Source organism: Phocoena sinus, chromosome 16 (genome assembly GCF_008692025.1).
Source record: "Phocoena sinus isolate mPhoSin1 chromosome 16, mPhoSin1.pri, whole genome shotgun sequence".
Lineage (NCBI taxonomy): Eukaryota > Metazoa > Chordata > Mammalia > Artiodactyla > Phocoenidae > Phocoena > Phocoena sinus.
This window is the reverse complement of record NC_045778.1, coordinates 54,285,534-54,298,689: the sequence shown is the minus strand read 5'-3', so window position 1 is coordinate 54,298,689 and position 13,156 is coordinate 54,285,534. Positions and strand designations below refer to the sequence as shown.

At 36.8% G+C, this 13,156-nt stretch overlaps 1 protein-coding gene across 10 annotated transcripts in view; it reads right to left on the bottom strand.

Moving 5' to 3' along the window:
• LCOR (ligand dependent nuclear receptor corepressor) overlaps window positions 1-13,156 on the bottom strand; it is a 127,416-nt gene that overhangs the window by 15,983 nt on the left and 98,277 nt on the right. The window lies entirely within an intron of this gene.

The following is a 13,156-nucleotide window of genomic DNA, read 5'->3' as shown; positions in this document are numbered from 1 at the left end:
ATAATATCTTCCAGCTAATTATTTTTTCTTCAATCTGTGACTTTATCTCCCAGTCATGAAGTGCCTCTGTAGGAAGGTGTACCCTAGACAGCCTACATCGGCCTCCTACCTCTCTACCCTCTTTTGGCCTCTGAAGCCGTGTGGTTTTAGAGGAAAGAGCAGATTGTGGAATATGAAAAACCTGTATTCTTCTTGTAGCTCTGACATTTACTAGCTATAGGATCTCAGGCAAATTACTTAACCTTTCTGAACCTTGGTTTCCTTATCTGTAAGCTGGAACTGAGTATCAATATTTCAAAGGATTGTTGTGAGATATTAGATTACATAAAGCACAAAAGAGCAGGTGCTCAATTTTACTTTCTCTGTTCCTGACTCATGCAGATTTTTAAGACCAAGTGGTGAATAATGCTGAAACATGTCTAAATACAAAACAAAATAACACCAAGAAACTATTAATCCAATCTGTTATTTAAACTGTTTTGCAAGAAAAAAGGTTACACTGTGTTTTTATTTTCACAACTAGCAAGAGAGCAGTTTTCTTTAGTGATGCCATGGGTATCTGTAAAGGTCTACATTAGACTACAGATTAGAAAAACTAGAAATGTCTTAGAAAATGCCTACACCTCAGTGTGAAACTGATCACTGAATTGTGAATAAACCAAGAAAAAAGATTATTATAGAAGCATTATAACAGATGCATGGGTACACTGAACATGTACATGCTGGCTACGGGGCCAAAATCTACCAAAGAGACGGAAAGACCAAGAGCAACTGGAAAAAAACCTCACTGAACAGGATACTTACGATACGTATATTTTTCTGTCTGTATACTGTCCTTCGGTAAAAAGTTTTAGAAAGGAAATATCTGGAAGGTCAACAGGAAGAAGTTCCTCCCTTCCTTTAGAGCGGAGGCGACACCAGTGACACTCTTGGGTGAGTGACTGCAAAGTCATTTCCAACTCTCGGACTCAATTAGATATACGTGGGAACTTAACAAACTCCTCCTGTAGCTGCAGACTTTGTAGCTCACGGGGAAGTCAGGAGGTCCCTGCTGAAGGGACCCCTTCCAGGAGGTACCTTGTGTCCATGTCTATCACGTGTTACTAACAACATAATATGTGTCACAGGATATAGTACTGGGAGACAGTAGAGAGTAGTCTACCCTTTACTAGTTGTGTGACCTTGGCCAAAACACTGAACCATTTTGGGTCTTAGTGGAGCGAGCACCTGTCCCATCTACCACTTAGGATTGCTACAAAAGAAAACCTACAAAGTTTACACAAATACTGGTTACCATTACTGTCAGCCAATCCCATTAAACATGCTTCAATAAGAATAACTCAGAGACCAGGAATGTATATTAATACTTTTTACAACCCCCCAAAGAGGATTTTCTAGATAATGAAAGTTTACCCTTCAAGTACCAAACATTTAAAAATTTAAGTATTTTTGATGGAAGTTTTTAAAAAATTATGTCATCCTCTGAACACAATTTATTCTTTCTTAATGACTCAGAGTCATTACCATGTACACTATTATTGAAGTTTGGCTATTATTTTTATTATACTGAACTGAAATATAGTGATAGTTTTGGGGGCTACTCAATTAAGTAAATCTACTGCCTAAATACAAAGAAGTCATGGTGGCAGTCTACATTTTATTAAAAATCTGTCTGCATTTTATTAAAAATCTTTCTTCTTATTGGCCTCCAAATAGCAGCTGTGTTTAGGAGTCCCACTTTTACCTTTAGCTGAGTACTTTTGCTCACTAGCTGAGAAGCCAAATCTCAAGTGCTAGACTGGTACTTTAAGTGAAAGTAAACAAGCTCTGAATGAAGGCTTGGGGAAGAGTTTTGTGAGTAAACCACATGGATCTTCTAACAACAACTTCAACTGCTCAGAGCCCTTTATTTCTGTTTTTGGTTCTTGGATGTGTTCCTGATATTTCTGAGATAGGTGGCTACAAATAAGTGAGATATCACTGCCTTTTCAATGCATCAAATACACTCTACGTATATTTTAGCAATACAAGAAAAGAGAAAAAAGGTTGACAAAGATCTATGAGAAGGATTAAGAAATGTCACGGCATCTTATTGTAGAAAAGACTAAAGAGAGAAATAAATGGTTCTCCCCAATTCAAGAAGTGCACTCATGTGAAAATGTCTGGACACTGCTTCATGGCTGTGAAGCCATGGCTGTGCTCTGGAAGCAGGCTTTGGTGTCTGAAGTTAACAACATGTCTTGAGATTCATGAAATCAAGGTGTGTGTCCAATAAAAGTACAGAGAGCTCTGAAGAAAAACCGAGGAAGCACTTTCTTCTAAAGTGATGCTCACAGAGAGTAAAAAACTGAATAATGATTAATCCTTGGATGATACCTAACTTCCTTTATGGTTATGAAACTTGGATTTGCTGCTGTCCCACATGTTTCAATAATTTAACAGTGACTGAATATTTCAGTCACCCCCAAACTAATGTAAGGTCTTCCAAAGGGCCATGCAATCAGCTCTGAAGCAGTAATTGTGACAATACGGCTAGTCCCCAAGGACAAAACAGTCAACCAACCACCAGTAGGTATTATCTATTTCACAGCATCATGGCAAGGGGAAGTGGTGTCTTCCCAACTAAGGCATACTGAAGAAACATTGTTAGTACCACTGAACTCTAACCTGGAACAATGCAGTACAGCATTTGGAGGCTGAAAAACACCATCACAGAGGCAGACACAGACTACACCAACCTTAAAACGCATTTATAGCAGTGGTTTGGGGAAGCTCAGGAGATGAAAAGATTAAAACTGAAAATGGCAACTTTGCTTGAGAGAAAGAGAAATCAACAAAGGGTCGTTTTGTGTGTATTTTCCCGGTAAAAAGGATCAGGGACAATGTACTGGTGAACCACAAGTCACCAGAGCAAGCAGTAGGGTGCTCTTTATCAGTTACATCCTTGGCCACCTCAAAGCTATCAATCTGGAGTGACTATATCATTTCCTGAAATCCTAAGCTATAGTGGTTTGTAAAATTCTTTGGCAATGATCAGGGGTTTTGTATATTTACCCTATAATTTGTATCTTTTACTGACTTAATTTGTCTTGTGTTTGTCTTAGCTTTCCAAGTAGATGTAAGCTACTTGAGTGTAGGTAGGGGACACATTTCATGTTTTTCTGTTTCCTCTTAGCGAAAAAGAGGGGGAGGGAAAGGGAGCATCAGTGATGCTTCCTGAGTTTGCTTCTTGGATTTTCTTCCTAGGTGGCACCATTTACTGAGATAGGAACACAGGCAACGAAGCTGGCAGCTGGTTGTTGGGGTATATGTATCTGAAGAGTTCTGTACACACTGACTTGAAATTTTTATAAGATGCTGAATCTGAGATATCTGGTAGGCAACTGGACACACAGGTATGAGCCCACTAGTAGCTTCACTTGAATATGAGAACCTCCACATTAATACTAACCTTTGTCCAAGTGTCATTAAATGGGCCCTGTTATAATAGCTAACTTTATAACTATAGTAATAAAATTACTTTTGACTGTGCTTCGAAATTACCCAGCTTCCTACCTTATTTGATTTTCTCTGGAAGTTTTTTTCAGTAAGACCTATGTTTAGATGAATTTTAATTTCGTATCATTCAACTACTTAATTTCAAAAATTAACATCAACCTTTTCAAAGTTTCATTCTATTACTCTTTTTTCATGTTTTAAGAAAATGGGTGCTAGCCAGCTTTGCCTGAGTTTTAAACAGCGGGTCTTTACTTTGGCTTCTAGTTATTCAATTCTTCCCACAGCCTTAGGCCTTTAATAGAGCCTAAATACAACATTTGTCCTGATTTACTCTCAGACAGTAAGTAGGGAAACCAAAGAGGGGTGAGCTTCTGTCCTACAGACTACTCACTCCTACAGATCACACTTAGGTCAACTCGACCTGAGAAGCACTATGTTTTATTTTTAGTTCAGCGATTATAGCTGGCATCACATCTGACTATATTAGATTTTTACAAGAACGGTAATTCATCACAGATTTTGAAATCACTTGTTTGAGTTCACGTTTCTTCCCCTCAGTAACAGGACACTCTCTAATAGTTAAAGTCAATTGTTTATCAGTCAGAAATACTTCACCACCACCACTGAAGAGCAGTAAAAGCTCAGGGACTGGTAAATGGGAAGAAGGGCTACAGAAGGAGGAAACTACCTGGATTAGTTCTGTTTCTCTCCTTGGTGAAAAGTGGCCTATATGACCTTGACCGATTTGTCTTTCTATCCCCAATTGAATGCCTAATTCTTAAGGGTGTGGTAAAAGGATAAGATAATATTCATAAAAAACTTTGAAAGGCACAGTTTAAGAATGATGTGTTGTTTCACAACCCTATCTTTAATGATTTACTCAATGATGTTTTTCTAGATCAGAGGTTAGACATAGCTGAACTCGCCTACTTTGTCAATACCGCCGCAATACTTAAATCTCCAAAGGAAAACATTCCTGTGGTTAATATAAATGGTGGATGGTCAATGCCTATGTTCTCTTAGGGTAAAAGATCAAATAGAAAAGAGATGTGGTAGAGAGCTGAAATGACAATTTTTTAAGAGTCTAGAATGTGGGACGGATGGATTCAGGTAGTCTCTCAGTATCTGCTCTGTAACTACCAATCATCAATGCAACATCACTGATGACCAAAATAGATTCTTTTTGACTGAAAAAGATCAACAGAGAGAGTGAATGATGTTTGGATGAGAGCTAATCTTAGAAGGAGGAAAAGATAATCCCAGGGAAACAGAAGGGGAGAGAAAGCTTGAGACAATACTTTAGACAGAGTGGACCAAATAGTTAAGAGTTATAAATTAATTTAGCTTGATTCTCTTTAAATACAGGAAAACATAAAAATGCATTGTTCGCCCTGCTTAAAGGCAGTAAGATTTGTAATTTTTGCCAGATAATAATCTGAAATTATGTTCCCTAATTCCTTACTTCTGGTCCTTTAAGCACAGAAAATATAAGTATGTTCAAGGGCCTGGATAAGTCTGCTGACAAGTCCTCACTCTTCACTGGGAAATGCATCTACCCTTGGCTATTTCACATCTCTGTATCTTTCATACCTGGATACAGGAATACTCTAAGGGCTATGACAAAACTGTGAGTGTGTGTGTAGTGGAGAAGACGAGCATGGGGTATGGAGGTTTTTCTTCACTGTCTAAAAGGCCACGTATAGTTGTATGTGTAAAGTACTGAACAATCAAGTTTTCTTTCCCTAGAACTGAACTAGGAGAAACAGTAAAAGGGTAGGCAAATGTGACATAGAAAAGTGAGAAATAAAGTTCTTAAGATCACAGAATAGAAAGTGGCCTCTTAAAATCAGACAGCTTAATACCTGATTTCCAGGTGGTTGAAATGCTAATTATCTAAATTTGGATTTAGATAGAATTTAGATGGATTTAGACAGAAAAAGATTTCAAAGTTGGGGTTAAGGAGAGATCAGAATTGTGGGTGATGGTGAGATGGGGGTGGGTTCCAAACCCAAGATGTACCTGTAACTCTTTACCCTGTAAGAGTCCTCAGTGAGCCACTCTTGCTGATGGCAACATGGCATCTTGCTTAGGTGTGGAGTGGAAGAATAGTTGAGAACTACTTCTTTAAAACAAAAGACATGGGCTTCCCTGGTGGCGCAGTGGTTGAGAGTCCACCTGCCGATGCAGGGGACACAGGTTCGTGCCCCGGTCCGGGAGGATCCCACATGCCGCGGAGCGGCTGGGGCCGTGAGCCATGGCCACTGAGCCTGCGTGTCCAGAGCCTGTGCTCCGCAACGGGAGAGGCCACAACAGTGAGAGGCCCGTGTACCGCAAAAAAAAAAAACAAAAGACATGCAATCCCTTTGTGATAGCTTTCTAAGTTTACTGTGTTCTTAACTAAGTTCAGTAAAAACAGGGCAGAACAAAGGTTCAAAAAATTATGAATTAATACTGTAAACTGGGGGAAAGGAGAAGTGCTTCAGAGGGTGCTTACTGGACATGAAGCCATAATTTGCTAGCATTTCTGTACCTCATGGTTTAATAAAAGGCTATTATTTAGAGTAGATCTAAATATGATAGAAGCAGTTTAAGGCTTGTATATTGTATCTTCTGTTTCTCGTAAGTTTAGCTAGATTGTCAAATTTATTAAATTACAATAAAAAATATAATTATCAAGGAGATCCTTATGTTCACTCTTTAACGCATTTTCACCCTATAGCAAAGGTACCTGGGAAGCCGAAATATAATCAGAAAGTTACTTGGTGAGTCAGAAGTCAGAGCAAGGGGTCATTAAACACAACAGTCCAATGTTTCCGTCTCCTCTCTAGGAATGTAATAGGCTCACGAAACAGACACTTCTGTCAAACTATTTACTTCTGAAAAAAATTTTTTCCCTCTATCAAACTGATTTTTGCTTCTATCATCCCAGGTAGGACTATGCATGCACGACCATATTACATTACATTTGGTGTTAATTAATGTAAACAAAAGGAGGGAGGGTTCAGAGGCAGTGAAAGGGGATTTTGGACTGGACAGTGTAAAGTTTAAAGATGACAGTTCCTGGAAGTGGGGGAAGAAATATCCCTAAATGATATAACTAAATACTGATTTGATGAGAACACAAATCTAAATTATTTTTCTCATGAGTATTATAACTAAGAATTCTTAGAAAACACTTTGCAATAGACTTTAGAAAATACTACAGTAATTTCAGACAAAGAGGACAGACCTCTGCTCATGGTTGATTTGAAACTGCAGAAGTGTCTGTCCCTAGACCTAGACTCACTGAATTACTGAAACCAGATTAAAGAGCCATCTGATCTTAAAGGCACAGCTGACATTCTAGGTCAGGATACATGAGAGCTCAGGACAAGTCAGTGAATCTAGTCTATTTCCTTTTTTGTTTTTGTATCTGTCAAGCAGGGGTTTAAAATCTATGTTATTCTTTGGGGGAAACTGCTCTTCAATTCCCTTTAAATGACCAGGACAATGATAGACTAAAAAAATACCACTGTTTAGGCAGGATATAGAGGCGCTCATCTCCCCAAGTGAGAGAAAATGTACCACACCACGATGCTCTCTTCAAGGGGGTAAAGGGAAAGAAACATTTGTCAAGGCCCAGCAGTGGCCAAGGACTGTGCACAGTTTCCCTGGAGTGCAACTGACAGGAGTCAGTCCACACAAGATTTCCACTACAAGAGGAATATATTTCTTTTGTAGTAATAATAATGACGATAATAACGATAACCTAAAAAACCCACACTACCACTTTGCAGGGCACTGTGTATGCAGATGGAGACCTAAAGGAGGCATGGGGAGCTGACACAAACAGAAACCAAAAGAACATTTAAGAGTTCACATGACAGATCTCTGCAACACACATGTTTTTCCCTCTCAAGAAATAAAGTGGTATGCCTTTTGACATATATTCCTAGTTTCTTTTTGGGTGAAAGGAAGAGGGGAAACTAGCAGATTACATAAATATCCAAATAAGCAGTTATCTAATAGTGTCCTGAGTCTTCTGTGATTTTTATGGGATCTTCTATACCTTTTCTCATGTTCTCTTGAGGTTCTAATCTCCACTCTTGAAACCATACAAATCTGTGCCATAATCCTTAAGAGTGGCAAATTCTACTTTTGTTGTCATATAATAAGTCACTTCAAATTGACACAATGACGGCACTCCTAAGTACTGTTATTAACTAATTATTTAAAGGACCTAGACCACTTTGTAAAATGTAAAAGGACTTAAAATTTAAAATGATTCCTAAGGTAATTTATACAAGATTTAATGTTATTTCTCACGTGTTCACCTCATGAATGTTAGAGGAGGTATATGTACTTTAGAATTTAAAGTACAGTAAGAAAACTATTTTTATGTCTACCATTCTCTCTGGGGTGCTCTTGGAATTAATGGTCCTTTTATAACCATCCCTTATCCCACCTCTCTCTGGAAACACTCAAGGCTACTGTTGGAGATGTACTGGAGTGAGGGGAACTAAGCAGAATCATCTGTATATTTGAGGTTTATTTAGGAATATTGGAAGACAAAATATAAGCAAATGTATACGCATATGTACACACACAGGCACAAATACTCAACTTAGGTACTTACTCTACCTCAATCCTTATCCTTAGTTTTACCACTTCTCTTGCTTCCAATATACTATCCAGTTCACCTATACTGATTCGACTTCCCTTGGAGAACACTATATTCTAAGCTCCCTGTCACTATTTCTCCTCCTCATTTTACAGTTTGCTGCACATCACCCAGAACTGCCATCTTCCTAAAGCCCAAATATGATCTCGTCACTTTTTCTGCATAAAATTTCAGTCAATTTCCCACTGCTCACAGTCCATCCTCTTTTAGCACCTTCCCCCTGTGGGCCGTGTTCTTTCTCACTATACTCTCATGGTTTGTGTCTATCTTTTATAAATAGCGCTTATGCTGCACGGTAACAGCTGACGTGGCTACCCCCTCCATTGGATTGTGAACCTTTCTATAGGTCCAGGACTTTGGCCTTTTTAAAGCGGTAGCTTCACTGCCTAAAAACTGGGGCTTAGTACATCTCAGGCATAAGTAAGTGATGAATAAACTAACCAAATAAATTACTATGTAGTGAAAATAATTTTCCCAAGACACTTTTCAAGGGAACTGAAAAGGGCAGAGGTAACATTTTGACACACAATCAGAAGGGAAAAGAAAAAGCTTTCAAAGAAAATGAATTCAAATCAAGGAGGCAGGGAAAGGAAGGGAATTTTGAAGGTCAGACAGTAAGAGTGTAGGCTCCGAACTGTAAGCACACAGGAGGTTGCTGGCACCGAAAAAACAAGTATGAAAAGGTATGGTTTACATAATGGCTTTCAGAAGCCATTAGAATTTGACTGCAACCAAGAACAAGAAATACTTCTTACAAAGTAACTCAGTACACACATCACATCCGAGTTTGTATGTGTATGACAACACACAAGATTCAACAAAATATTTATCCGTATTATATGCTATGTACTCTGATTCTTTTTTCTTTTTAATTTCTTTTTAAAATGTTGGTTAGAACCCCCTGAACTGATCTTATAACTTACTAGTAAGGTATAACTGGCTGATTAAGTTTGCAGAGCTGGTCTACACAGACTCACCAATTCCTAGCATCTCACTAGAGTCTGCTACCCTCATTATTTTCTTCTTAGTCCATCTCTATCTAGCTAAAATTATACTACTAGGTTTTCCTGGGAAAAATGTCTCAAGTCATTTTAATAGATGCTGAAATGAACACCTCTAAACTGTGCTAGCTATGATCTGATTTATCTGTTTGAAATGCACAGAACTCCCATTTGGTAAGAGTGTAATTAGAATCTCATTAAACAGGCAGTAGAGTCCCCAGATTCTTTCACTGGAAAACTAAAGGTTTGATGATTAAACACATAAGCACACACACATCCCCACAATCCCACCTAGATCTTACATTGTGTTATACAAACTACCACCACATAAAAAGAAAAATCTACAGATTCGAAGCATGTAAAATTTCAACCTTGAAAATACAAAAAACTCTATACAGTGGAAAGGAAAATAAATTCTATAAATTCTTCTACTTTCCAAACAACTTTTATTCCACTTAATCTTTGAAAAGAAATAAAGAATGATGGATAATTTTGATAATATTCCTCTCAAACAGGACCAAGAAATCAAAAAGCAGCATTCCAGGTTTCAATTATAGTTCCAACATTTCTCCATCTCTCATTTTACAGTTAAAACAAGATTGGCTGCCCAATATCCCAGTCTAATATAAACTCATCTGCCTCACTTTCCAAGTTCTAATCAATATAAACAGCTTCCTCCACAGCTTTCAATGGGATTTTCTCACTCTCCTTACCTCTCATACTAAATTAACTCCTGCCAGGTGCTTTCACTCCTAGTTTTCATTTATTGAGCACTTGCAAAGAGCCTGGCATAGTGCTAAGTATTTTACATACAGAATCTCATTTAAGCCTCACAGCAAATCTATGAGGTGGGTCGCATAAACCCCTTTCACACATAAGAAAACTAAGGCTCAGAAAGGTTCAATAACTTGTCCAAGACCATGTACTAAGAAAGCAGAAGGGCTGGGATTTTAAGCCAGGCCCATCAAATTCTATCTCTTAAACTTGGGATATTCTCCACTCTTCTCTCTATGCCCTACCTATTCACCTCTTCCAGCACTGAGTCAATAATGCTGATTTCTACTTAACAATGAAGTTTTAAATGCCTCAAATGTAATTTCTTTACTGGGAATTTCATAATTAAATACAGATTTAATTCTCTTCCTAAAAAGCAATGTAAGTTTATTCAAGAATAAAATTAGTTGATTTAATTAATAGCTAAGATTTAACTAGTTAAAAGTGAATCTAAAAGAAAAATATTAGATTAAATCCCTCACTCTGAGTCAAGAGTGCCAAAGTGGTATAAGTATAAAGATAAGTATAATGGTTTGGAATCATGAGTATTAAGGGCAACTCATTATGTGAGGAGGGCGGGCAAGTCCCTTAAAGACCTCAAGTTCCTTATTTTTCATTTTAAAAATGAAAGATTAGGATGGGACCAACAGTGTTTAATCAGTGGGTTAATAAACCCACTATGGTCACAACAATATGAATATACTTAACACTACTAAACCATACACTTAAAAACGTTTAAGTCTGTAAATTTTATGTCTTTTGACACAATTAGAAAGATCTGTTGAATAAACAAACTTTAAAAATGCAAACAAAACAAAAAAACCTGTTACAATTTGAAAATATATATCATGTTCAAGCCTCACTCTTATAAACTGATCCAGGCATCTGTACTGTTAAAAGATTGATTTTGATTGAGTATATCCAGAACTCTTTGTGCTCTAACATTCAAAGCAGAACTAGCCTGCACACAATCAGAACAGAAATTATGAATAACATACTTTAAAATTAATCAGAAAAAGTAACTGCTCAATCTAATTTTTGCAAAAGTACTGTCACATTCATACAATTCATAACAAAAACTTAACAAAATGGATTTGCTTTAAATAAAAGGCATCATTTTCCTTTAGAAAATGCTGCAAAGACCTAAGGTTTATAAGAACTTATTATTTAATAATGGGTTGCTACTGTATTTCTCAATGTTTGAACAGATATAATTGGTGTTATTTGTCACACATTTAAATAGACAGTTGCATTTTTAACAGACGCAGAGTTGAAATGGGGCCTAAAAGGCATTCAGGACAACGCTCACTTTACAGACGAAAAAAACAAGTGATCTTTCTAGTATACCAAGTTGCAAGAAATTTACATTACCAAATAATCCCTTATCACTCCAAACTGCTGATCAAATAAAAGTGGGCAAGAAAAGTACAATGAACATTTTAAAACTACCAGTCAATAAACAACAGTATTCTTACATGCCTATAAAAAGCTCCAGGCTCAGTAAGATTTCATACTTATGAATTTTGATATACTTTTGCTTACTTCCACGCTGAACTCCAACCAAATCATGACTTAAACTATTCATTATATACCTATCAATCTTTTAAAATGTTCTGAGAACATTTCTTTTCCACTAACCTCTGAAAACAAGCCTGTCTACTCCACCTGTAAATGCAGTTTGATACACTAATCACTTCCCCCTAAACAGCAAAAAGTCCAACAACTTATAAGGTGAATATGATGACTAAAATTCTGTGTTAAAATGCTTACCATTTGGAAGCAAATAATGATAAAGTGGATACTCTGAATACAAGAACAGTTACCTCTTAATGTTACTTAATAAATAAGTACTTTGTTAAAAAAAGGTTTTCACTCATTTCAGCTACAAAATCTAACAACATATGACTTGGGTATGTTTTTACATTTGAATATAAGTGTCTGGTGAGAGGAGTTCACAGTCCTTGAGGAAAAAATAACAACTCCACAACTCAGAAAGCAGATACCATTTTCCATTTTTTCCACTCCATTTTCCTTATGCAGTTTCCCTGATTCCTAAGAGTTCCTGAATTAATTCCAAAGTATCAGCAGAATCAGAGAAGAAAATTTTGGATTAGAAGAAGTAAGTCCTTTTTAAAAATCAGGTCATAACTGAAGAGCTAAGTATCAACATGAAGATAGGATCACTAAAATAAATTCACTGATGAGATGCTAGATTATAATCCTACTACAACTGACCTGGCCACCAGTTTAAAATGGATAATGACAAGAAACACGTAGTTATAGCTTTATACAAAGAAATAATAATTAGGTTTCTAGAAAAATGTTCTATAGACACATGGCATAACTGAGTAAGGGGAACAAGTGAAGCCAAGGAAACAAGCCTGTAGTACCAGCAAGATTTCCGATTTTATAAACATCAGGCCAAAAGGCACAAAGTGTTAGCCAGGCAGCCAAAGAAATGAGACAAAAAAAATTAACTAAAAGATAATCTAGACCAACTACCAACAATAACATCATTAAAAAATACAAAATTCCATTAGAAATGACTGCAAATCACTTCAACCAGCCTATATTACATGAGTATCACGAGCTTGAAAAAGGAGCCTTCTAAAACATTTTGCTTATCATTTCTGATCTTTATCACCGTAAAGTTGTTTTTATCAGTTGTCTATCAACTTTAACAACTTTATCAGCTGTTCCTAACGACTTTACAACAGAAATCACTTTGTAATACAAAACTTCTTTCATACCCCGTTTCTAAAACCCACAATATAAATGTTGAGCAACATATATGCTGTTATTTGTCTGGTAAAAGGAAATACCAGCATTCTCCCAAGAATCTGAATTACTATAATAACCTTAATTGATTGACAGCGCTTTCACACTTATGCCTCAAGAGCAAACAAAAATGAGTAAAATCATTATTCTTTTTGGCAAGTAATCCCAGAATGAAGTTTTACTCTAAGGAAATTATGAAAAATTAAGTTCAGCAAGCAGGTATTACGAAAATGTCAATGTATCTTGTTTAGCTGAAAATATTTAAAGTGAATAATCCAATGAAGAAAGCTGAGGTACGGGGAGTATCAAATTAGTAGAGAGACAGGGTTACAAGGCAGTACCGAATCCAAATACTGAAGCACAGTTTTGAAGCAGCAACTTCTAGTTATCTAAGGCATTTCATCTGGAAATAATTTATCACAAAAAATTACAAACTGATTACCAA